At 37.0% G+C, this 23,953-nt stretch overlaps 1 long non-coding RNA gene and 2 pseudogenes across 1 annotated transcript; all 3 read right to left on the bottom strand.

The window, feature by feature from the left end:
• Positions 1–5,640: 5,640 nt before the first annotated feature.
• LOC132034665 (F-box protein CPR1-like) lies at positions 5,641–16,268 on the bottom strand (annotated as a pseudogene).
• A 1,932-nt stretch (positions 16,269–18,200) lies between these two features.
• Positions 18,201–21,089, bottom strand: LOC132035140 (uncharacterized). Its single transcript, XR_009409178.1, has 2 exons — positions 21,032–21,089; positions 18,201–18,727 (listed from the first exon to the last, which is right to left on the bottom strand). It is a non-coding gene; the product is annotated as an uncharacterized LOC132035140 (long non-coding RNA).
• Positions 21,090–21,961: 872 nt separating this feature from the next.
• Positions 21,962–23,369, bottom strand: LOC132034664 (sugar transport protein 5-like; annotated as a pseudogene).
• Between the last annotated feature and the right edge of the window lie 584 nt (positions 23,370–23,953).

Below are 23,953 nucleotides of genomic sequence, written 5' to 3'. Positions count from 1 at the left end.
GTTGGTGTGATTTTTTTTCAACTCCTAGTGAAGATGATGATGATGATGATGATAATGTTGATGAAGATGAAGGAGAATTGGGTATGGGTTTTCAGATCCTTAATAAAAATGGAGTATGGAAAATTGAGAGATTTTTTTTTTTTTTTTGAAGAAGAAGAGTAGATGGATGGAGGAAGGGGGAAATTAATAAAAAATGGAGCAAAATTAAACACGTGGCACGTGGGCCAGGCGCGTGTGGACAACCGCCATTTAATATTTGGGGGTTGGCGATTGACTGCCATCAAAAAAAGGGCCATTTTGCTACTTGAAAAAATTTGTCCGGGGGGGTAATAGGACCCCCGCAAAGGTTCGGTGTGTAGTTGGCATTTTGGTCAAACGTTGGGGGGTATTTTGACTATTATCTCAACTTAAAGTCATAATATTTCTAACTATCTGATATTCAAAATTATCTGACTTCGATTAACTGGTGCCAGTGCCACACTTTGACATTTTATACCAACTAGTATAATCCCTTTTATGTAAACGTTTTAAATAGCTTTCTTATATTAATTAAATGATAGACAAAATAAAAGCTGTAAGTAAATAAAGGAAAATATATGGCAACCTTCTGAATGTTATTCTTATAATTTAAACTAGGTGACTCTATGGAAAGAATGAAATAAATAGAAATCTTTACATATGAAACTTATATGTAAATATATTAGAGGTTATGAAGTATTTCATAGGAAAATTTTAATTCTAAATAAGTCAAAGTGCCAAACTAATAGATGGCAGTGTCAAGGCTCAAACGCTTTTTGGGGATATTTGGAGACGAATAAGTGAATAATAAGTTATTCGGATAATAGGATGAAACTTACTACATATGGAGCATATTCAAACAAGGACTAGGGTTAGCAAAAGAAATAGGATATAAAGAGCTAATAGTGGAAACAATTTATTTGTTTGTTGTCAAGCTTATCAAGAGGAGGACCATTATCACCCTTTTAGGGCTATTATTGAAGATTGTAAGTATTTGTTAGAAGTCAACAAGACTACTATTATTCATATCTTGAGGGATTCAAACATTGTTGCGGACTTTTTGGCAAATGTTGACCACAAACATGAAGAATATTTGATCATCTAAAAGTTGCGCCGAAGGAAATGAAATTTCACATCTCCCTGATTCAACTCACGTAGCTCATGAAAGATGTTGAGTAACTTCTTATCTTTTCCAATGTACCAACAAATGTATAGCTTTGACTGAAAGTTCTTATTTTTCTTGTTTGTTATATTATAGATTTAATGAAAAAACTAGCGATACATGCCTGTGTGGCCGAACGTGTCTATTCACTTTAATTAGCCAGTTTTTAAGGTTCGTATTTTGAAAATAACTTTTAAAAACATTCTAATTGTTATTGTATATAGCAACACATACAAAATGTATTTTATGTACCATCACTTTAGTTATAATTAAAAAATGGAGTTTAAAAGTTAAAACCATATGATGGAATTAAGTCTTTGAGATGGAAAGAGTCGGACTTTTCTCTCATTGTCATGACAGTGAAAGTTGTTCATCGATGTGAAAAAGAAACTTAGTAAGAATATGAGGTAAAATTAATATTTTGATTCTACATTTTTTCTTTTAAATTCTTTAATATCTTATATGTAAAACGACAGGTTGATATCCATTTCAATTAACTAACTGTTCCGATCCAAACATAAGAACCATTGTTGTATATATTGGATTTTTTAAAAGCAAAACTAATAAAATAATTTTATTAAATTAATTAAAAAATATATTACTCCCTCTGTCCCAAAAAGATTGTCCGCCTTTCCTTTTTAGTCTGTCCCAAAAAGATTGTCTCCTTTCTATATTTAGAAACAATTTAACTTTATTGGATGATTTACAGCCACACAAATATCTAAGACTTGTTTTGGACCACACATCACAAAAGTTTTTCTTTATTTCTTAAACTTTGTGTCAAGTCAAAAGAGGATAATCTTTTTAGGACGGAGGGAGTATAATTTTTTATATTAACAATTATAGAAAAAAATTGTTATAAAGAAATCAAAATTAGAAAGATATATGTTATATCGTAAATCCCCAAATTTCAATTCGGAAATGAAGATATAAAGTAATACATTCTATAAATGTAAAGAAACAATAATCAAAGACAGCAAAGGAGAGTAAAATAAGTAAAGTATTAACAAAGAAGGAAAACGGGATAAAAGTCACTCCCTCCCTTCACTTTTACTTGTCCATGTTAACATATCAAGAAAAAGTAATTTTTCTTCTTCTTATTTTATCCTTCACGTTAATTACTCATTTTCAAAACATTTTCTGAGGCTATTGAGAATATGCACCAATAAATATGGATATTATGATAAAATATATACTTCATTTATTAATTCTTAAAGAACATGAAAAGTCAAAAGTGGACAAGTTATGTGTAGCAGAATTAAAATTGAAGTGCATACGTGTATATATGAGAAGAGAATAAATACTCAGTACTATGACATATGTCCAAGTGGGATAAAAAGTAGTTGGTTAAAGTGTATAATTTATATAACTTTTGGTACAAATTTGCATTGCTATTGTTCGTCCTCTCTTCACGATTTAAGTATTGACAAAGAAGAAAAATGGGGATAAAAGTCACTCTCTCCATTTACTTTTACTTGTCCACGTTAGTACATATCAAGAGAAAGAAATTTTTGTTCTTATTATTAATTTTACCCTTCACATTAAATTACTCATTTTCAAATCATTTTCAAAGGCTATTGAGACTTACACCAATAAATATGAATATTATGGCAAAATATATACTCCCTCCGTCTCATATTACTTGTCACTTTCCCTTTTGCACGCCCCTTAAAAATCATAATAAAATATATATTTTACTATCTTACTCCTATCTCTCTCCAATAAATACATTCTAATCAAAATTGACTATTTTCAAGAACATTTATTACTAAGGGTAAGATGGAAAAGATTTAATTAATTTTATCTTAGTTTTGTAAATGAACAAGTAATTTGGACATATATTTTTAGTAATGTTGAACTTTATTTATGAACAAGTAAAAGTGCACGGAGGAAATAAATATGTGTCGGAGAATTAAAATTGAAGTGCATACGTGTATACATGAGGAGAGAATAAATATTCAGTACTATGACATATGTCCACGTGGGATAAAAAAGTAGTTTAGTAATGTGGCCAAGTAATATGGGATGGAGGGAGTACTTCATTTATTAATTCTTAAAGAACTTGAAAAGTCAAAAGTCAACAAGTATAAGTGCACGGAGGAAATAAATGTGTCGGAGAATTAAATTTGAAGTGCATATGTGTATACATGAGAAGAGATAAATATTCTGTACTACGACATATGTCCACGTGGAATAAAAAAGTAGTTGGTAAAAATGTACAACTTATATAGCTTGTGATACAAATTTGTATTGATGTGTTAGTCTCTCTTCACACTTATATATATTAGAAATATTTTAGACGTACAATAACAATATGCTTGTAACATTGGAAATGTGACACAGAGTGATCTCGAATTTCAACTTGAAAGTTATATTTCTCAATCTCTCCACTTGTCTTTCCTTAAGTAAATGGTACGTGATTCATAAAAAAAAAATTCTAAGTTTCAGCTTGAAGTTTTGTTGCTCAGTACACACTCCTCTACTATGGTAAATTTTTGACCGGCATATCATAATTGCCTTAGAAACTTTCCTATAATCCTAACATTTTCAAAATTGTTTGATCTTGGTAATAACCTGTAAATCTTTTTATTACCACCAACCATCAACAAAATTCCTAGAATAAGAGCAAATCCTAACTACTTTACCATGAAGGTTGTCAAGACACCATGTCTCTGTCACTACTAATTACATAGAGTCTCTAAATATCCTATACATTTCCTTGCCTCGCTTTGTATCTATGAACATTTCTATTCTTCCTCGCACTATAAGCTGTATTTGTTGCATTATTGTGCTCGTATTCACATAATTCCTTTGAATATCTTCCAATTCCTAGCTTGCCAAATGAAATATATTCTTGCACCATGGGCAGCAGCTATAACTTCCTTTTTCATTCTGCACCAACGTTTTTTGTGTATAAATTGCAGCATCATATTAGCCTCTACCTGCGGTACCTGCACCCCTAGCCACTGCTCAACGCCTCGCCAAATTGTCTTAGACCATGCGCACTCAGCGAATAAATGCGTGTGGTCCTCCATTTCGTCTTGCTCACATAGTACACACGTTGCTTTATCGCAACCTATGCCTATTCCAGCCATCCTATCTTTTGTCAACAGTTTGTTCTGAGTAGCCAGCCATAGTATGAACCGGTGCCTGGGTTGGAGTAGCTTACTCCATATCAGATCATGTGTGTCAATTGTTGCTGTATTGGCCAGCATTGTGAGGTAGCTCATCGTGACAGAGTATTTGCCGTCCTTCGTGAGCATGTACCTTCTCTGACTAAACCATTGTTGCATCCCTAGCTTAATTTTATTTAGTTTCTTCCAGTACCAGCTGCAGTCACCAGGTGGAGTATGATTCCAAAAATCCATATCAGATTTCATATAAATGCCATGAACCCATTTAACCCACAGTGCCTCGTTATCAGTCACAAGTAGCCAAACTAATTTACCCACCGATGCCATATTCCACTTCCTACAACTTCGAATATTCAAACCACCTTGCTTCTTCGGTTTGCATACCTTCTCCCATGCTACCAAGGGTATTTTCTTAGCATTTTCACTACTGCCCCACAGATAGTCTCGGCATTTCCTGTCGACATCCTTTAACACACTTTGGGGCAAGATGAAAACTGCCCCCCAGAAGTTGTGGAGAGAGAAGAGAACTGAATTAACAACTTGTAGTTTACCTGCATAAGATAGATGCCGTGATGCCACAGCCCTGATTTTCTCTGTAATTTTCATACTAAGTTGATGGCAATCAAGTTTGGTCCACTTTTTTGGCGACAGAGGTAGGCCCAGATATTTCATGGGGAAGGACCCTTCCCTGAACCCAGTGCTTTCCAACAGTTTCATTCTTGTTTCATCATCCACACCAGCCATGTAGATGCTCGATTTGTCAGAATTTGCACTTAAGCCTGTAACGAGAAGTGGTGCAATGCCTCCATTATCCTTTGAACTGATATTCCAGTACCTTTACAGAAGATCATGAGATCGTCCGCAAATGTAAGATGTGTGAGCCGCAAATTGTTTGATCTTGATAACGTTAAAAGTCCTATTTTTCCAACAAAGGTATCTTGTCATTTCAATCAATGCAGTGATCAACCGTTTTGTGCATTTAGCCACCGCAAGTCTGCAACAAGAATTTTGACTAATTTTAATGTGACATCCTTTAAAAATTAAAATTGTGTGATCTTTGAAAACATTAGGGATCCTGTGTTTCAACTAAGATATTCTTGTTATTTGAGTATCTTGCGAAATATATCCAGTTTATTAGTACACTAGTGAGGCATTTGGACATTGAAGAAAAAAATTCAAACAACTGTTTGGTTATAGATTGTATCCAGCTTCTCACTCTAACTTGAAGTTGGATTTTTCAAGTTTGAACAAGTGGTGAGAATCAGTTCTCCACTGAATCTCTTTTCTCGACTCACAAAATTTCAACTTTTTTACAAGTGAAACGCATGTGCAAGCACAAGCTCAACTTTCAAGTGTCATCTTTTAATTTCAACTTCAAGTCCTTTTCTTTTCCGAATTTCAACCAAATATGTCTGGAATGTTCTTTATAAGCTATTGAATGTTCTATAGGTAACAACCAACGGGCCGGGATGTTCTTTGTAAGCCATTGAAGAAGTGGTCGATTTGCTCAACTGCATTATCCTTGCCCTGGCTATCATTTCCTCTCCTTATTGGAACTAAGCTCTCCTTGTAATTGAAAACCCAATAGCAACCCATGATTAAGTCCAGCTCAAACCCGAGATCTGTAACTTGCCTTGTTGTAGGGTCATATAGCACCAGCTGTGAAGTTTCAAAGCTTTCGAAAATCATCTTATCATCCTCCCAGACGCTGCGAGGCCAATAAGCAACTTTTATTAGAGGTTGAACAGTAGTAAGAACTTTTGTCCAACTACCCTCTTGTTTCATTACCCACACATCATATATGCATGCCATTGGCTTATCAGGGTCGATAACTAAGATAGCAAGTGACTCACCACGCAACATGAGCTTTCCCTACTGTGCATTTGGAATAACTGGTCCTTGCATCTCCCCAAATTGTTTGCTTCCCATGTCAAATGAACATTTGCGCTAGCTTTTATTATCTAGGCGTCCAGAGAGCCAATAATATACCCTGTTGAGATAAGTGGAACCAATGGGCTCGTGTAAGCTACAACAGTAAGGGAATTCAGATTTCAGGTTCTTCCACGAGTTGTTGCGTAAGGAATAGACACTGATAAAGCAATTAGGAGAAACGTCCAGTCCCCAGTCATCCCAAAATATTTGAACCCATAGAACCTTATAATCTTGAGTCGACGGGTCAAACCCTAATGCAAATTCATAATCATGTTCTTCGAGTGGATGAAGCTCAAAAGACACAGGAGGCAGAGGCCAGAACTTTCTGGTGGATGAATTCCACAAAGCCAAGCGATAATCATCTTCAGCAAGAAACTCCGCTTTCTCCAGTAAGAATAGGCCATCAACTGGGCCAAAGAACGTGTTAGGTTTTTGGGTTTTCCCTTCCTATGTGGAATTGGATTAATAAAACTCAATCCAATTTGAACCAGGCCACTTTTGCCCAAAAATTCCTCTATATATAGGATCAATTTAGGTTTTATTTTCAGAACACAAGAGTGAATTCATAGCAGCCATATAGAGAGAAAAACGTGAGAGAGAAAGCAGATTTTCGTCCAGAAATTTTCTGCCACAGCAGTCCGCTTTAAATTGCATTAGCCGATTCGTTAACCGTTGGATCGTGCTAAAATTTGAACTGGAGGTTCTCAACATCTGGTTATTCGATTTCAATGGTGGAGATCGGATTATGTTCTCTGTAGCTCCAGTTTTCTAGTACGAACAATAGCTCATTTTTGGAGGTGATTTCTCTCTTTTCTTCACTAGTTTTGGTGCTATCTTTTATGTATTGTTGCTCCGTGCTTGGGTTTGTTGTTGTACCCATTTGGAGAACATTGTTGTAACTCTTGTTGATTATAGTGGAGCTTTTGTGGGCCGGAGGCCCCGTGGATGTTTCCTCTTCACCTTGAAGGGGTTTTACCACGTAAATTTGGTGTCTCTTGCATTCGATTTAATTTTTCTTGCTTTTCTATTTTATTGTTGGTATAGCTGCTGCTCGGATTTTCATTTGTGCTAGTGTTTATTGTCTTCTCTTAGTTCAAATAGTGTGGGAAGTTTTGACCTGGGTATTTCTTCCACTGTTACCTCGTCGTGTAATTTGGTTATTTCTTGTTTCTTCCCAACAAAGTGGTATCAGAGCTTGTGGTTATATTTTGTTGTGTTGATTGTCTATTTGAATGATGGAGGCAAATATGAGCAAGATGGTTTTCTTAAATGGTAGTAATTACCATATTTGGTAAAGCAAGATGAAAGATCTTCTATTTGTCAAGAAATTGCATTTACATGTGTTTGCTTCTAAGAAACCCGAGTCTATTGAAGATGAAGAGTGAGAATTTGAGCACTTACAGGTTTGTGGCTATATTAGGCAATAGGTTGAAGATAATGTTCGAAATCATATTGTGAATGAGACAAATACTAAACGCTTGTGGGAAAAGCTTAAGACACTTTATGCTTCAAAGACTGGCAATAATAAGTTGTTCTTACTGAAACAATTGATGAATATTAGATACAAAGAGGGCAGCCATATTTTTGATCATATCAATGATTTTCAGGGTGTCCTTGATCAGCTGTCTGGAATGGGTGTCAAGCTTGATGAAGAAATACTGGGACTTTGGCCTCTTAATACTCTGCCAGACTTTTGGGAAACTCTTCGAGTTTCTTTGACTAATTCTGCTCCCAGTGATGGTGTAACTATGGAATATGCTAAGAGTGGTATTTTGAATGAAGAGATGAGAAGAAGATCTCAAGCTTCGTCTTCTTTAACTTCACACTCCGATGTTTTGGTTACTGAAGACAGGAGGAGAAGTAACTTCAGAGGTCAAAATGACAGAGGCAAAAGTAGAAGCAAGTCAAGATCCTCCAGGTACAAGAATCTTACATGTAACTATTGTCACTTGGAAGGACATATTAAGAAAGATTGCTACAAGTTTAAGAGCCTGTTTGGATGGGCTTAAAAAAAGCAGCTTATAAGTTGTTTTCAGCTTATAAGCTGCTTTAGGTAAGCTAAGCCAAACGGGCCCAATTAATTTTTTGGGCTTATTTTAAGCACAAAATGGTTTTAAGCTGGCCAGCCAAACACTCAAAAAAGCTGAAAACAGCTTATAGGCAACTTATAAGCCAATCTAAACGGGCTCTAAGAGAGACCAGAAAAAGCAAAAGAAAGAAGGCGATAATGAAAATTATGTTGTTGTTGTTGCTGAAAATGATCTTCTTGTTGCTTGTGGTAAAAATGATATCAATATTGTTTGCGATAAGTCTACCTAGTTTGTGGATTTAGGTGCCACTTCTCATGTCACGCTAAAGAAGGAATTATTTTCTTCTTACGCTCCTGGTAATTTTGGAATGTTACGAATAGGCAATGATAGTGAGGTTGAGGTATTTGGTATTGGCACAGTTTGCTTGAAAAGTAAGAATGATTCGAGGTTGGTTCTTAACAATGTCAAGCATGCTCCAGATGTTCGTCTGAATTTGATTTCTGTAGGAAAGCTTGATGATGAGGGTTATGATCAAACCGTTGGTGGTGACCAGTGGAAGCTTCTTAGAGGTTCAATGATTGTGGCTCGAGGTAACAAGACATCTGACTTTTACTTATTTCAGGGCTCCATTTGTGGTGACTCAGTAAATTTGGCAGAGAATGATACTTCATCAGAGTTATGTTATAGAAGGCTGAGTCATATGAGCGAGAAGGGGATTGATAACTTGGCTAAGAAGAATTTGCTTTCTAGAGTGAAACAAGCCAAGTTAAAGAGATGTGTTCACTGCTTAGCCGGAAAACAAAAAAAGAGTTTCCTTTTAGAGTCATTCGCCTTCAAGAAAGCTGGATTTGCTGGAGTTGGTACATTTTGATTTGTGTGGTCCTTTTAAAGTAAGCTCTCGTGGTGTGCACTTTACTTTGTGACTTTTATTGATGATCATTCTCGCAAACTCTGGGTATTTCCTTTGAAATCCAAGGATCAAGTACTTGATGTGTTCAAGACTTTTTAGGCCTTGGTTAAGAGACAGACAGGGAAGAAACTAAAATGCATCCGCTCAGACAATAGTGGTAAATACATTGGTCCATTTGATAATTATTGTAGACAGCAGGGTATTTGGCATCAGAAAACTCCTCCAAAGACTCCTCAGTTAAATGGTTTAGCAGAGAGGATGAACAGAATTCTAGTTGAGAGGGTTAGATGTTTGCTTTCAGATGCTAAGCTGCCAGATTCATTTTGGGCAGAAGAACTTAATACAGTACGCCTATATTATCAATTTATCTCCTATTGTTACTTTGGATGGTAATGTCCCTGACAGAGTTTGGTTTGATAAGAATGTCTCTTATGCTCATCTGAGAGCCTTCGGGTGTAAGGCTTTTGTGCATGTTCCTAAGGATGAGAGGTCAAAGATGGAAGTTAAAACTAGGCAATGTATCTTCATTAGTTATGGTCATGACGAATTTGGCTATCGTTTCTATGATCCAATTAAGAAGAAACATGTTAGAAGTCGTGATGTTGTGTTCTTTGAAGACTAGACAATTGAAGATTTAACAAAGCTGAGAAGGTTGATTCTCAGAGTAATGAGAGCTTAGTTGATGTTAATCTAGTTCCTGTGACTATTGCACCTAAAGAAAATCTTCAAAATAATGAAGATCAAGTTGATAATGAAGATAGTGATCATGTTCAGAATGACCAGCATGATGTTGTTTATGCTCCAATTGCAGATGATGTGGTTGGACAACAACCAGCTGCTATTGATGCTCCAGAGAGTTCTCTCAGAAGATCTATTAGAGAGAGAATACCTTCATCTCGTTATTCTCCCAATGAGTTTGTACTCTTAACTGATGGAGGAGAACCTGAAAGTTTTAATGAGGCCATGGATAGTGAAGAAAAAGAAAGGTGGTTTAATGCTATGCAAGATGAGATTAAATCCTTGCATGATAATCATACATTTGATCTGGTTAAGCTTCCTAGAGATAGAAAAGCTTTGAAAAACAGGTGGGTTTTTAGGGTGAAACATGAAGATGGTAGCCCAATTCCATAGTACAAGGCTAGATTGGTTGTCAAGGGCTTTAATCAGAAGAAGGGAGTTGATTTTGATGAAATCGTTTCTCCAATTGTGAAGATGTCATTCATTCAGGTTGTTCTGGGCTTGGTTGGCAAGTTTAGATTTAGAGAGTTGTTGTTACACCCCGTAGTTCTATACGTTGAGATTTATAAGTGTTGGTTGTTTTAGGTATGGACTCTGGAGTTGCCTTAAAGGATATATATATATATATATATATATATATATATATATATATATATTCATATAATAAGTTACGGAAGGATTGGAGGGCAACTGAACAAGGAAATTAAGTTTGTTGGATTTTGGAGAAAATATGAGGGGTAATTTTAGCCCTACTTGGGGAAAAAATATCTTTTAGTATATGAGGAGTTTTGGAGCAAATCAAAAGCCTAAATTGAAGTTCATGAAGTCTAGTTTCTAACGCAACAAACCGTTCGTTGATAGGACATCGGAGTAGAGAGTTATGGACGTTACAAGTTAGGCCGCTAGAGCAGAAATTAACCCTTCGCGAACACGAAGAGGAGTTCTGAATAACCCTTCGCGAACGTGACCCAAGACCATAAACACGAAGCGCAAAATCTGAGTCGGTGCAAACCGACTTAAACACTCTATAAAAGGGGCAAAACCCCTCATTTTCACCTAAAACATTTCCCCAAAGCTCAGCCAACATATGAGAGTATATTTATATCACATTGTTGAGGGTTTGTGAGTGATTTCAAGTGGCGGAGTATTAAATCGAGGCTCGGGTATCGTGCAACTGTGATTATAGTATCGTTTTGTCGTGGATTTCAGCTTGGATTCAAAGCAAATATTGAAGATCATGCAGATCTAGTGAGAATAAGGTATGAATCTCTCCTTATTAATCTTAATTTCAGTTTATTTACGGAGATAAAGTTATTAAATAGTCGTATAACAAGTTGGTTAATTGAGAAACTTGGAAAACATCATGTGGGAGTTAGTGTTGATAATGTTGTTGTGACGTTGGTATTGTTGTTGTCGTTGGTGGTTGTTGGATTGTGATTTTGGGCTAGGAATATAAACAGGGGAGATGCTGCCTGAATTTCGGCAGATTCTAAACGGAATTGAATTAAAGGCTCAAGATGAGCGTATGACATTAAGCCTAACAATGGTATGAATGGTTTATATGTAGATCCACGAGCTTGGAAGTATAAACGTTGAGTGGCTAAGGAGACCGAAAGGTATGTTAAGGCTAGTCCCTTTCTTTCGAAGGCATGATTCCTATGTTATGATTCCGGATATTTTTCCATAACATTTTTACATCCAAAAGTTAAAAGTTCATGATTCTTAAAAGCTTCTTATGATACTAAAGATGAGATGTTTTCTATGATGAACCTGATGATGATGATTTTAATTCTAGAAATTCCAAAGCTTATGATTTTAATGCTATTATGAGATTATTGAGGTTATTTCATGATTTCCTTGATTCTACTCATTGTTGTTGATCTCACCTTATGTTACTTGTTCCATCAAGGTGAGATATAGCGATAATGATTGTTCCATAATACAAATCGGAGGTTACCGACCTTACGTCACTCCGATAAAGTTATAGCTTTCATATGAGCTTTCATGCATACTATTTACATTATGTATATTTATATATTATATTTATGGATCGGGCCGTACGTTCCTCGGCACTAACATATTATATTTATGGATCGGGTTGTACGTTCCTCGGCACTAACATATTATATTTATAGATCGGGCCATACGTTCCTCGGCACTAACATATTATATTTATGGATCGGGCCGTACGTTCCTCGGCACTAACATGTGATATTTATTGATTGGGCTGTACGTTCCTCGGTACTAACATATATGGATGGGGCTGCACATTCCGCAGCACTATATTTATGGATCGGGTTGTACGTTCCATAATGCTAACATTTATGGATCGAGTTGCATGTTCCGCAACACTAACATTTATATTATATATATATACATGTATGTGCTTACTTACATATGATTTCTAAGATCCAAGCATTACATATTGTACGTTCCAGATGACAGGTTATCTTGGTCTCATGTTATGTTCCACGTTCCTTCTTATGTTATTTTCATGCCTTATATACTGAGTACATTATTCGTACTGACGTCCCTTCTGGTGGACGCTGCGTTCATGCCCACAGGTTCAGGTAGTCAGACGAGCAGCCCAGCGTAGTAGGATTTTCTCTCAAATTTGCGGTCGGCGCTCCACTTGGTCCGAGTCGCTTTTGGTATGATATTTTGATTTGTATACATGAGTATGACGAGGCCTTTTCCCGTCCTTCCTACAGTTTATATTCCATAAGAGGTCTGTAGACATTTGTATGTGGTTAGAAAGTTAGATAGCCTTGTCAGTTTTTATTCCATTATACGACATTCGTAGCGGCCTAGTTGGCTTACAGTATTATTTTCTATACATATATGTAAATGATGGTTATGAGTTTTGGACATGGAGATTGTTATGTTATTATCACCGATGTGTACAATTCAGTTAAAAGTCATATATGGGCCACCATGTTGTTCAGTGAGTTTCAAGTGTAAAGGTAGGAGTGCTTGATCAGAAAAGGTCGGGCACTCGTTACGACTCCTCAGCTGGGGCGTGACAGTTGCTTGATTGCCAGGATAGCGGTTTCCTCCACATAGTCGGGAGGGAGAGAATTGTTAGGTTTTTGAATTTTTCCTTCCAATGTGGAATTGAATTAATAAAATCCAATCCAATTTGGACCAGGCCACTTTTCCCGAAAATTCCTCTATATATAGGATCAATTTAGGTCTTATTTTTAGAACACAAGAGTGAATTCATAGCAGCCATATAGAGAGAAAAACGTGAGAGAGAAAGCAGATTTTCGTCCAGAAATTTTCTGCCATAGCAGTTCACTTTAAATTGTGTTTCCTAATTCGTTAACTGTTGGATCGTGCTGAAATTTGAACTGGGGGTTCTCAACATCTGGTTTTTCGATTTAAACAGTGAAGATCGGATTTTGTTCTCTGTAGCTCCAGTTTTTTAGTACGAACAGCAGCTCAGTTTTGGAGGTGATTTCTCTCCTTTCTTCATTAGTTTTGGTGCTATCGTTTATGTATTGTTGCTCCGTGCTTGGGTTTGTTGTTGTAGCCATTTGGAGAACATTATTGTAACTCTTGTTGATTATAGTGGTGCTTTTGTGGGGCGGAGGTCCCGTGGATGTTTCCTCTTCACCTTGAAGGGGTTTTACCACGTAAATTTGGTGTCTCTTGCATTCGATTTATTTTTGCTTGCTTTGCCATTTTATTTTTGGTATAGCTGCTGCTCGGATTTCCATTTGTGCTAGTGTTTATTGTCTTCTTTTGGTTCAAATAGTGTGGGAAGTTTTGACTTGGGTATTTCTTCCGCTGTTATCTCGTCGTGCAATTTGGTTATTGCTTGTTTCTTCCCAACACAACGGACGTGAAATCAATGGCCCCCCCAAACTGATGGAGAATTTTTTGTTCAGGGTGAACACCTGGAACTATTTTGTCGGGAAGTAAGGAGAAATCAACGAACTTTCCTTCATCTAATGACATTGTTAAGTTACAAATGAGGAGACGGCATGATTGTTCTTTTCATGAAAATGCTTCTCTATGAAACTCGGACTTTTGATGAGAGCATACTAATGCTTGCACACACATTTGCAGCGCAAGAGTGTTTCCACAGGCAACCTCAATAGAACATCCACTAGTAAATCTTATGTTAAATGATGTCTACCCAGTGGTGGACTAAGGATTTAAGGGTCGTGGGTGCCTCATTAAAGTTAATGAAAATAAAATCCCTAGTGGAAGTTCGAGCCCATGTTCCCTAGCCACCTAAATCTTTAAAGTTCCGCTTGGAAACCAAAGCACCCAGCTGTGTTTTTGGTTTCCAGGGTGCTTTTTGAGTTTTTACATCAAATTTTTGTATATTTTTTATATAACTATACCTAGTCTGCGTTTAACGGGTGCTGGAGCACCACTAAATTGAACATAGGTCCGCCCCTGCGTCTACCAACCATAATGGTGGGTCGCTTGCTCCCCAGCTTATCTCCTGGAAATATAAGCAAATCTCTAGTATATAAGAAACAAACTGAGACCACATACAAACTTATTGAAAGAGAATAGATCAAGACAACAGGCATTAAACACAATACAAAGTGCAATAAGAAAAAATCAAGCAGCACTGTTTATCATGTGATCAAAGTATCAAACTAAGAAAAACTGAAAAAAATGGACAGAAATGAATTCATAGATGGCTACAATTAGGTTGTATTTACCTGCTAACAACAGAAGGGGAAAGACTAGATCACGAAAAATGGAACCTCATAATGAAAACAAAGAAAAGTGCACATTTGCAGCTGCAACACCCCACATGAACAATACAGAAAAGAACCCAGGATGTCTCATCTCTCTGATAGAGTGATGTCAACTTCTTTTCTTAACTATATTACATGAAAGTCAGCTTCAGACTTTATATCTGGAACCCACTTTTGGGACCGCTAGGACAAATCACTTAAAGATATGACAGGTGAAGATAGGAAGATATGTAAGAAGAAGTTTCTTCAAATGTGTATCCCTTTTGTGATTGTAGTCCATTCTTTTCCTTCATTCATTGTATACTTCTTATTCAGTGTATGGTGAACAACTTTATTAGGAAAATGTTGTTTAGTTAGACTTGGTCAACAAAAATATGAATTTCCATTTGCTGCCTCAAGTCAAAGACTTTTACCTCTCTATTATGTTCTTATAAAGGTGAATTGATCCTTGTGGGTCTTTAATTACAGAAAAAGGTCAGATTTGCCCTTGTACTCTAAAAAATAAGCTATATTTGCCCTTCGTTATAAATATTTAACATATTTGCCTTGTCATCCTACTTTAGGGCCATATTTTTCCTTGTAAGCTAAAAAAAAGTCATGTTTATCCCTACTCCGTTAAGTCCTCATGTCCCACCCTAATTTTCTTATGTGGCGCCATAAGAATTATTTTTTTGAATCGAAATCGTTACCAGTATTGGAATGAAATAAGCTCCAATTAGAGCAGAATTGATACAGAGGATCTGATATACTCAGACCACAACTATTTAATGGTTATGTGTAATTTAGTTTCATTTCTCTTTTTTGGCTTAGGAAGAAAAATAGGTTCTTAGATTAACCTGTTACTGGATTGATGGTCTTCGTGATTGTTATCATGTTGATGCCATTTGTATTAATGGTATCTCTGTATACAAAGTTTAGGGTTATTTGTTTTCGTCACGGTAAACTTTCCTTAGATCCGGAAGAAAACTAGAAACTCACAGAGCCCGAGAGAGAAGAAAGGATGGAGAAATGGAAAAGATATTTTTCTGTTTTTTAATCATTTGGTATGCATATAGTTATTTATAAAAAGCTGCGCCGGCTGTCAGACTAAACTAACAACTTTCAACTGATGCACTAACTAACCAACTTAGGATGCATCCATGTGTAGCTCATGCACACTGTATTAGTGTATAACACTCTCCCTCAAGCAGGAGGGTGAAGTAAGTAGAAGACTCCTAGCTTGCACAACAAATATGTGTGCTGAACTCGACCAAGCCCTTTTGTAAGATCTGCCTGCTAATCTTTGGTTCCAACATAAGAAGCCTCCACCACTCCTCCTTTGATCTTGTCCCGAATGAAATGACAATCATTCTTGATGTCTTTTGTGCGCTCGTGGAAAATAGGATTGTGTGCTATTTGCATAGCAGCTTCTGTTAACTTGATATTTCACTGCCTAGAAGCCTGTTTGAGCCCGCACAGTGATTTCAATAAGTGACGCACCTTGTGCTCCCCCTGCTTCCCAAACCCAGGAGACAATTCCATGTACACCTCCTCACTAAGATCACCTTGTAAAAAGGCATTGTAAACATCCATTTGAAACATGTGCCATCCTTTAGAAGCTGCCAGAGCTATAACAGATCTCATTGTGAACATCTTGGCCACAGCTGAGAATGTGTCATGGTAATCTAGCCCCTCCTTCTAGCGATAACCTTTTGCCACCAGCCCAGCTTTAACCTCTATACACTACCATCAGCTTTATATATAATTTTGTACACCCATTTAAAGCCCACAACATTTTCTCAAAGAGGCAAAGAAACAATCCTCCAAGTTTCATTAGCCTCAATTGCCTGTATCTCCAACTGCATTGCCTCAACCGACCTTGGGTCATGAGCAGCTTCTTTAAAAGTCCTAGGCTCAAGTTGGGCAGAGAATTTAGCTAAGAAACTTTGGAAATGTAAAGATGTCTGGGCATATGATAAGTAATGTGAGAGAGGATAATTTCTGGTTTTCCCTTTCTTGGTTGTGACAGTTTTTCAACCAGATAGTTTTTTTTTTTTGAGAAACTGGTACTGTTGTATTCCTCAGCATTAAGGACGTTGGCGACCTCCAAAAAGAAAAAGAAAAAAAAAAAGAGCAAGAGGGAGCTACTTACAGAGATCTTAGGAATTCTACAAGTTGATCTGCTTCTACTATACATTGTTCTTTGCACCAAAAATAAAAAGATACAATACAATTTCCCTTCACATTATGAATAGAATTGGACCTATCTTCAAAACATCTTTCATTCCTCTCCTTCCATACAGACCACCAAACACAGGTTGGGATAATCCTCCTCCACTTCTTCTGATTCTTACTTCCCCCTCTTCTCACCCAACAACTCAGTAGATCTGAGGTGTGCTCTCGCATGGTCCAATTAACCTTTGTGAGGCTAAAAGAGACTGCCCAAATCTGAGTTGTGAATCTGTAGTGGAGAAATAGATGATTGTTTGTTTCCCCTGTTTCGTTGCATAGGCAGCATATAGAAACTACAGGTAGCCCCTTTTTCTGGAGCACTTCATGTGTTAGGCAAGATCTCCTAGCCACCAGCCAAGTGAAACATTTTACTTTGAGTGGTGTTATGCTTTTCCAGATTATCCTCCATAAGTGTGGGTTGTCTCTTGCCAATCCCATAATATCCCTTCTAAACTCTATTAGCTGAGAACACTCCATCCCTGCTATGTTTCCATCCCAGCTTGTCAGACTCAGTAGAAATACCTGTAAAACCTTCATTATCCTTCAAAAGATTTGCCACTCTTTCAACCTCCCAGTCATTCAAATACCTTCTGAAGTTTAAATTCCATCCATGAGGGCTCCAGCAATCAAAAACAGTAGCATCAGGATTGTTGCATAACAAGAATAAATCGGATATCAGTCCTTTAAAGCAACCTGACCATTCCAACTTTCCTTCCAAAAACCAGTTCTCCTGCCATTGCCTACTATAATACAAGAATTCACTTCCAATTTTGGCCATAAATCTCTGATTTATCACCACACCCCAACTCCGGGATGACCCACATGACTTTTCTTTAATTATATGCATTTAACCAGGAACAGATTAAATCCGCGTAATCAACACAATTATTATTAGAGGGTCGAGGGCGGGATGGCCACATGACTTTTCTTTAATTATATCGTTTAACTAAGAACGGGTCATTAATACTAACACAATTATTATTAGAGGGTGAAGGAGCGGGATGACCCACATGACTTTTCTTTACTTATATGCATTTAACCAAGAACGGATTGCCACGTAGGTCAACACAATTATTAGTAGAGGTGAAGGAGCGGTATGACCCATCTAATAACACAATTACTTTTCTTTAATTATATGCATTTAACCAAGGAACGGGTCTGTCCACATGATCAACACATTTGAAGACGCACCTAAAGAGTCTACCGTTGAAATAATTAATTTATCTCTTAAATCTGAGACGCTTTTCTATTTTTTCATTTTCCTAGATTTGATAAGCAAGATGGAACACTATGGTTTATTTCCAAAACTTAGCTAGACGTAGAATATAAGATAAACACACCATATGAATATTACCATTTCTACTCTTATTATAATAAACAAAAGAACTAATACCCAGCAAAACAGTTAATACAATTTTCAAGGCTAGCAAACAAATAAAGCCCCAAAATCTTTTATTTTAGTCTCGTTCACGTCAAACAAAATAAACAGTGCCCAAGTCCTTTTCATTCGAATAAAAACCAAAACCCATTTAACAGTAAAGAAGTAACATTTGAACTTAAGTCTTCCATATCATTATTTTTAACCTCATATAGCAAAATCTTATGAGAGTTAACTCAAACACTCAGCAGCAGATTAAACGAAACATTAATGGAATTAATTAAGATAAACAAAAGAAAACATGGATTTAAACATACTAAACAGTAACAATGATTTGAAAAGAGACAGCAAAGATAAGAAATAGACCTTAATAAAAATCAAACACTGTGTATTTAGCTTTCAAACCAGCATTAAGAGAATATTGCGAAATACATCACGGGAATAAAAATCTGAACTTTTAACCTGAACCAATGCGCCAGCTGTCACGACCCGCCTAGAGGGCCGCGACGGGTACCCGGAGCTAGATACCGAGCACCATACATTATACCATTATCGTCTTAACCTGTATTCATATAAGCTTCATAAACATGTACACATATCCACATATACCAGCATTCATGACAGCAAAAGAATAACGTACGAAATATACATCGAGGGCACATGACAACTGCTACCCACATACAAGTATCTACGAGCCTCTAACTGGAACCTTGAGGTCATGACGATGAGACAGGACCCCATCATATCCAAATATGTACACAAAAGAATATATCAAGACGGCACCTCCGTTCTATGGAAGTGCTTCCGTGCAAGTTTCGAGCCGACTCCTAGGAAGCGGGGTCGTCTCCCCGCCTACTCCGCGGCATGATCACGGCATCCAAAGAAAGGATGTCGGTACGAACAATGTACTGAGTATGTAAGGCATATATCATAAAGTAACAGAAGATCTAGAAGACAAAACAAAGATGAAAAGATAGCTAGTAACTGCTTGCCTCTTAAGGCGGAACCATGCATGCATACGTGTAACATATCATATCATATATTGCTGCGGAACGTGCAGCCCGATCCATAAATTGCCGTGGAACGTACGGCCCGATCCATCATCTCATAGCCCGCGTCCGGGATAATATCATAATAGGCCAGCTGATCAGGTGGCTGTGCATCTATAGCATATATAACATACATAGCATGCATGAGAGCCCAAATGAAAGTGCACTCTCTCGGAGTGACATAAGGTCGTAAGCCTCCGAGTGCCTTATGACATCATCATCATTAGATCGTGTAATCGGGGATCCATGACGTAACCTCCCGCCATATGTAATATATCTCGTACATAAGTCAAGCCATATGCTTTATAACTGGGCCATATGTAATATAGCTCACTTAGACACGAACAGTGGCCATATGCTTTATAGCCCACTCAGTCACGTCAGGAAACCATTTAGAATGCTAAACTTGAAAATCTTTCGGATTGGAGTCATTGTAAGATTCTTTAGGAACTATAAGCTTTTGGCATTTCTGGGAGTAAAAATATAGAGAATATCATGTACAAAATCAACATATAGGGGTCATGCCTTTGAAAGAAGAAGGGGATAGCCTCACATACATTTGTGTCTCCTTAACGACGTCGACTAAGAGCTCTCCTTCCGACTTACGATTCTACATGTAAGAAAGTTCGTACGAAAGTTAGATTGTTGAGGGCATACTTACGTTTAACTAAAGCGGGTAAGGCTAACGAAAATTGGGCAGCATTTCGTTTGTTTCGACAACTTTTCCTTATATAACCAAACAGCTCCCAAACCATACAACAACATTCATAATATCATAATACACCAATTTCCTTCAAGTTAAACATTATTCAATTTCTAAACTCATTTCCGGAATCCTCCATAATCATAACTGGAATACAACTTCATACTTATTTGTAATTCGAGTTCTTCAACTACTCAACACCCTTACTATCATAAAATAATCGTAACACTCACCTTGATTACGTAAAGATGATCTTTGAGTAAAAATATTCCACTTGTGAAGAACTCCACTTGACTACCAAGGAGATTTCCAACTTCTATCAACTTTCCGGAAGCATTTACACCCTTGATTCTACTAACTTTTGGTGTTTGATCCTTTAATTTCTCTTCTTGGATGTGTATTAATGTGTTAGGGAGAGGTTTCTAGAGGTTTGGAGAGTATTTGGATCGTGGGAAATGAGAAAAAGAAGAGAAAATCATGCCTTTATAAAAATAGAATTTTGGACCCGACCCGGAATATACGGTATAATATACGGTCCGTATAATTTATACGGTCCGTATATTAGACCGTATGTTCCTTCCAGAATCTTCAGAATTTTTCCCCTTCACTGGAAGAGTTCTACGGCCAAACATACGGGCCGTATAAAATATACCGTCCGTACATTGGACCGTATAATTCTCAGTTTTTCCGATTTCGTTCTCGTCGCTTCGTTTGATCTCGAATCCTTATGGAACCTTCTTGGTACTCGTGCAACACCTCCTTAACGATCTAATGGACATTATAACTCGTCCTTAAATCCTCACCAACATTCGTTAGTCCAATGACCATGAAATCTTTCCCAACATAACATGTACTCTACTTCCTTTTGACGAATCTAGTTTCCACCAAATCCTACGACTCCAAAATCGTATCGCCTATACACTAAGGCTGCCAATTGTCCTCTTATAGTCGTGAAGGTCTCGTGTCCGCCTTAACTAACGTCAGTCTACTCGTGACGCAACGACATGAAATTGCCGAGGTGTAACACCAGCAGACCTCGACTAACTTTCTCGACCAAAGAACTGAAATACGAGAGCCTCTAGTTATTGAAAACGACTGATTTCGGGGTCTCGTAGACAGTGAGAATAAGGTTTCAAGGCTGTTTGATGCTGCTCGTTCTCATGGTGAGTAACGGCAAAGAAAAGGTGGAGCAGAGGTGGCGGTTTTAGTGGGTGTTAGTGTCGGGTGCACATGGTTAGTTAATGGAGTTGAAGGGTGTTTTTTTTTTTTTTTCCCTTTTCAGTTGGTGTTAATGTAGGAGATTATGGATTATTTGGTGGTTTAAATGGTTGAGCAGCAAATGAGGAAGCTGGAGAAATAGCCTGTGGTAACGAATGAACGACGGGGGATGCTTCTCGAGTGGTTCATGGCGGCTATGTTTATCTCTAGCTGCTACTGTATGAGCATTGCGGCTGATGTTTCTTGTTCTTTTTTATTTTTATTTTTTATGTGTCTCTATATTTAGCTATTTAAAGTATATCTAGGTGTAAGGTTTTGAGTGTGCTCATTCTTTTCCTTTTTGCCAAATGCCCATGTGTGTAAAAAATATCTTGGGAAGGAAGAATGAAATATTCCTTCCCAAAATGGATTGTGCTTTTTGTGTAGAAGAGTGGAATTTTGTCAAGTGGCAATACACTATTGGTTCTATTTTTTATTTAATTCATAAAAATACTATTCTTAACTAAAAAAATAAGATTAAAAATAACCAGTTACTCGATACTTATTTATTCCAATCTTTAACTTGAAAATTAACTAAAATAGATTAAAAAAAAATGCAATTTTTTTGCAAAAATTTTCTTTTTTTTGTTGCGAATGCGGTTTTTAAATTCTCTAATAAAACCTACTATAAAGAAACAAAAGTTAAAAATGTCCAAGATTAGACTAAAAAGGAAAATCGGTAAATAAGATAGTGAAAACGTGCCGGGAGGGTCAAAAATCACGTGTCTACACCACTCATTTGCTGGAAAAATGGTATGGCAATGGACTTGACTAAATGAGGCCAGTGTTGTCTCTTAAAGATTGTCACAAAAGGCTCTTCCTGTGAAGCTCTTGCAATTTCACAAGACTTAACAAGATCAGCTAACTCAGCTTCAATTTCAGTGTTGTTATTGGTTCCTCGCACTTTTGCCAGAGATTGCTTTGCCTGCTCCAATTTTCCTCGCTCAACTAGGCTGCTAGGTGTGTCGGAAACGAGAAGTGCACATGTGCCCAAGGTGTGGTCATAAAATGAGATAAAAATAATAGAAGCTCGTGGTTCAAATCTCGTCAAAGATATAAAATGCAGGGCTGGCTCAAGGGAAAGGAAATTGAAGCATTTGCTTTAGGACTCTAGAGTAAAGGTCCGGTAATGAGGGATAGGTGATTTCTTTACATATGACTAAGCTTTAATGGGCAGAAATGCCCAATATCTGTGCTAGAGGGAGGTAGCAAGTACTTGAGAAAATAGTTGAGGTGTTCGCAAATTGACCCTGACACCACCACTATATTTTTAAAACTAGAATGAGAAGTGCACCTATGGTCATTGTTGCGGCTAGAACTATGGATAGGCTGAGGGAAAGGCGCCATCCCTAGCTGAGCGTAGAGGTGCCATAGTTTATGCAGTTTGCAGTAACATCGCCAAGGCCTATGAAGAATTGGAAGCTTGTGGTGAATGCACCATGCTATTTTGAAGGTGCCATTTCTGACAGGCATACATGAGTAGCCTTCAAATACATGCACAAATATTATGATAGAATACGGTAATTAAATATACTTCCAAACTATGTCTCCTTTGTCCCTTTACTACTTTACATGATGATCAAACATATAGATGGTAAATACTTTTTTTGTCAAAATATAAAGCATGCATGTTCTTGAATCTCTTCATTTTAATGTTAAGAAATCCTTACATTGAAGTTTCAATTTTATCAGTAAGTTAATTTGAATCAAAATAATGATTGGCAATGTAAACAATTTTCACACTATATTAGATTTTTTGTTGTACTTACCAAAATAAGATTACTACTCTATGTTTTGCTACCTGGTTAGTAAAGCCGACACCAAAGCCTAGCAAAATGCGACCCAAGATGAGCATAGAAATGTTTTGAGCAGCACCATTGATAAGAGCACCAGCAAAGAAAGTGCAGCCTCCTACTACCATTATGTTTCTTCGTCCTATGGCTGCCGTGAGACGACCAGCTACGAGAGACGCAACCAAGCTAGCTATGTAGAGTGATAAAGTGAAGGTTGTTAAAACCTCACTGTTGTATACACATTACATGTTTGCTTTAGCACCAGCAGAGGCTGCCTTCTTCAGTATTTGATGGGAAGAATTTTTTAAGGAATGGCTTCATTTTTGTCACTCCTCCTGATGTACAAATTAAACTGATTAAATCTTTGTGTACAACATAGACATTATGATTATGTCTTGCAAAAGTTTAGTGTTTATTTCATGTATGTGAAATAGTTCTGTAACTTTAATGTTATTGTAGTAGGAAAAGTTTTGTAAAGATATGACACTTGGGCCTAACTCAACCCAAAAGCTAGCTAATGAGGGGAGAATTGCTCGAGTCCATATAAGTAGATCACTAGTCCATTCCCCAATCAATGTGGCACTCTAACAAGTTCAAGTGATCATAAGTGAAATTAACCCTCACAGTGTCCTTTTTGTTCATTTATTTATTTTTGATTTGTACATCAGTCTGAAGTTCACAAACGAATGAGACAATGTCTAGCCAAAGGGTTTCGATAATATCCTAGAAATTTTCTTTCCAAAAATAAATAGTATATCTTCTTTCCTTGGACACGAAAGATTGCAAATATAAGTCACTTCATCCTTGTTAATAGGCAATTTTCTATGACTTATAAATTCACAATTTCGGATTCACTGGCTAGAAAAGAAATGCTCAAAAAGTTTCATTTTAAACTGCTTATCGGAAAACAAAATGAG

The sequence above is a fragment of the Lycium ferocissimum genome, chromosome 10, assembly GCF_029784015.1.
Source record: "Lycium ferocissimum isolate CSIRO_LF1 chromosome 10, AGI_CSIRO_Lferr_CH_V1, whole genome shotgun sequence".
Taxonomy (NCBI): domain Eukaryota; kingdom Viridiplantae; phylum Streptophyta; class Magnoliopsida; order Solanales; family Solanaceae; genus Lycium; species Lycium ferocissimum.
The sequence above is the reverse complement of the archived record's forward strand: the minus strand, read 5'-3'. Positions and strand labels throughout refer to the sequence as shown.